Source organism: Thermobia domestica, chromosome 14, assembly GCF_964235325.1.
Source record: "Thermobia domestica chromosome 14, izTheDome1.hap1.1, whole genome shotgun sequence".
In the NCBI taxonomy this organism is placed as follows: Eukaryota; Metazoa; Arthropoda; class Insecta; order Zygentoma; family Lepismatidae; genus Thermobia; species Thermobia domestica.
Window position 1 is genome coordinate 117,760,856 of NC_137467.1, and position 3,602 is coordinate 117,764,457.

General features: G+C 39.4%; 1 pseudogene; it reads left to right on the forward strand.

Annotated features, from left to right (window-relative positions):
- Positions 1 to 2,158: 2,158 nt before the first annotated feature.
- On the forward strand, positions 2,159 to 2,650 carry LOC145669967 (histone-lysine N-methyltransferase SETMAR pseudogene; annotated as a pseudogene).
- Positions 2,651 to 3,602: the final 952 nt, after the last annotated feature.

Genomic DNA, 3,602 nt, shown 5'->3' on the forward strand with positions numbered 1-3,602 from the left:
TGTTGGAATATTTATAACATTATATCTGAAGCTTCCTTTCTTCTCCCGGTAAGTTAATGCTAATAATGAAGATATAATAACGAGTAACATGGGAAAGTTAAAATACAATCACCAGTAACAATGAGGATAACTATCATTACAATTGAACCAGTGATACACACCATATTTCTCAATAACTGACTCTATTATCCAAACATTTGTTCAGTCTCGTTATGAGTTTCTGGTTCCCAGTTCTGGAACCATGTTGTAACATCCCACTTCATTTTGTTGTTGTAATCGAAGTGTTTGTTCAACAAGTAATTTTTTTCAAAGAAAGAAACCTGAAAATTACTAGGCGCTAGATCTGGGTTCTACTACGAATAATCAATGACTTACCACCAAAATGTTTGAAGATGCTTTTTGGTGACTGTTATATGGAATGTAGCATTATAATGAAGTAGACGAACTTCACATGATAACCTAGCCCACCTTTTGTTCTGCATTGTGCATTGAAACCGTCCCAACTTTTGGCAGTATACTGCACCAGTGATTGTTGCTTTAATGCAGCACTGCGACGCAACTCAGTCAGCAAGTTACTCTTTCATGTACCTGGAGTGCTGATAGTCGCTCGTCGCTAACTCGTCTGTTTCTCTCTCACAATAGACATTTGAAGTAATGGTCTAACCGTGTTCCATGAACTCCCTATCAGTACATCTTTCGCATAACAGAATATTGGTTCCATATACTTCCCGATAGATAATGTCTGCCGAGCTTCTTTGGTGAATAGATAGAATCCCACTTGATTAATTGCTATTGTTTTCGGCATTCTTTACGAGACCCACCTCTTATTGACAGTCATCATTTTGTTAAGAACTTGATCATCTTCCACGGAAAACAAAAGAGAAATTCCAAAGCAAAGTTCATTCAGTGTGTATGTCCTGCTCAGAAAGCAGTATTTTTACTTAACGAGCACGAAATTCACAGCACTGCAATTGTTGTGCTACTAACTCTTAGAACATAGCTCAATAAATTAACGGAAACTGTTACAAAAGCTTAGATGTCGAAATTTAATTGACTTTGTGGAGCTTTTAATAAATTTTCTCAACGAGTTCATCACTAACAGCTAAACGGCTGCCATTTATTTCCTCATCCTCCACATTAGTTCATCCAAATTCGAACACATTACACCATTGCATTTAAGTACGACCCTTTCACTTACAAGTTCGGTTTGTATCTAATATACAATTATTGATGAATTTCAGCCGACGAAGGTTGTTTACCTATAGAAAATATCTTACACTGCAGGAACTTCACATATCACGAAGTTTTCCATCAAAACGTTCATTTTGAGCTACGCTAGCGGATGACTAAACTGCAACACAACCTTCTCCATTCACTGCTTCCTGTAAACTGACCTACGGCGCATAGTACCGAAAGACGGGTGTCGCTACCTCTACTACTCTTTGTATATGAGTAAACGGATTTTTTTAAAACCACGCTGTCCTTGGTTCTGACTTCGTAAACTCGTTGACATAAGATCGAATTCAATAGAGTCAGGCCCTTTTTTCAGGACTCGATTCTCATTTAATTCTCCGAAAATCGAGACGTAATGAGATTGTTCTTTTGCACATGGAATTAATTGATTTTGCACATTTCGTGAAAATTATTTGACAAGTGTACCGGGTAAACAAGTTTCCACATACAGTAATTCGAGGGAAGTGACTATGGGGTGAAGTGAATAGAGTTAAGGTTAATGATATGTGGCAACAAAGCATGATCGGCGCTGAACAAACCCCTGTGTACAGTATTGAAACTGGGACTGACGTAGGAGGTAGTGTACAGAGGAAAGAAGATAACTATTGAATGAGCGAGCACGGACAGAAGAAATGGTGAGTGGATTTGTACCCGTTTTTTCTTACTGTTGTGTAAGAAACTAGGGCAATTCTTTCCTGAAGTAATCGTGTTCTACCCAACACTTCCACAGCAGGCGATTGTTACGTACGCATGTATTGGGTTGGCAACTAAGTTTCCGCCGTTTTTTTAAATTGGAAAATCTGTATGACATTAAATACTTTTGGCACGAAGTTGTACATCATTCGAAAGAGAATATATTGTTCTACCTAAATATATGTTTCGTTGTTACTAGGATACATTTTCTTGTTATTTACAGATCATTAACATGGAATGTCAAGTTGAGAAGAATGAGCATTTTCGACATCTCCTTCTTTTGGCCTTTAATCAAGGTTCTAAGGCCGCAGAAGCTGCTCGCAACATTTGTGCTCTATACGGAGTGGGTGCTATAGCTGAAAGAACCGCCCGTGATTGGTATGCAAAGTTCCAAAAAGGAAATTTTGACCTCAAAGACGCGCCTCGTTCTGGCCGTCCAGTTGAGTTCGATGAAGAGCGATTCAATCACCTTTTGCATGAAAATCCGCGTCAAACAACAAGGGAACTGGTAGAGACAATGGATTGCTCCCACACTACTGTGGAGAAGCATCTTCACTCGATGGGCAAAGTTCAGAAGTGTGGAGCATGGGTGTCTCACACTTTAAGTGTCACCAACAAAAATCAACGAGCCAGAATCTCCGCTGGTTTGCTTGCTCATCACTGTGCAACCCATGGACACAAGAAACGATTTCTTCAACGAATCGTTACTGGCGATGAAAAATGATGCCTCTACATGAATGTGAAACAGCGTAAGGAATGGCTTAGCCCCGTTAAACAAGCGACCCCACGCGCGAAACAGGACGTTCATCCGCGTAAAACGATGTTGTGCATATGGTGGGACTGGGAGAGGATTCTCCATTTTGAATTGCTTGAAAAGAACCAAACGATCAACGCGGCACTCTATGTGCAACAAATGGAACGACTCAACGCGGCTATTCAAGAGAAAAGACCTAATCGGCAGCATGGTGTTCTTTTGCTGCAACACAACGCCCGCCTTGATATCGCCAATTTGACCAAGGAAGCCATTCAAACTCATGGTTGGGAAGTGCTGCCACACCCATCATACTATCCCGATTTGACACCAACGGATTTTCACCTCTTTCGATCTCTTTCAAATGCTATGCGAGGAGTTTCTTAGGACAAATGTTGCGAGCAGCTTCTGCGGCTTTAGAATCTTGATTAAAGGCAAAAAGAACAAAGTGTCGAAAATGCTCATTCTTCTCAACTTGACATTCCATGTAAATGATCTGTAAATAACAAGAAAATGTATCTTAGTGACAATGAAACATATATTTAGGTAGAACAATATATTCTCTTTCGAATGATGTACAACTTCGTGCCAAAAGTATTTAATGTCATACAGATTTTCCAGCTTAAAAAAACGGCGGGAACTTAGTTGATAACCCAATACATAGATGTGCCTCAATATATTGCGAATATAAAGCTACAAATCATGATTTGAAAACAAGACTACAAGGTAGGGCGAAATAACTAACTTATTTCGGGGTGATGTGAATAGTCCTGTTAATCATTTCATATTGTATGTATGCCTCTCCGAATACTAACACATACCAAACATTGCCTTATCGGAACATTTTTTTTCTGGAAGAAACACTGCTCCAAACCACAGTTTCATATAGGAGAAACCTGGATTCAAGACTTATTGGGATCTCAAA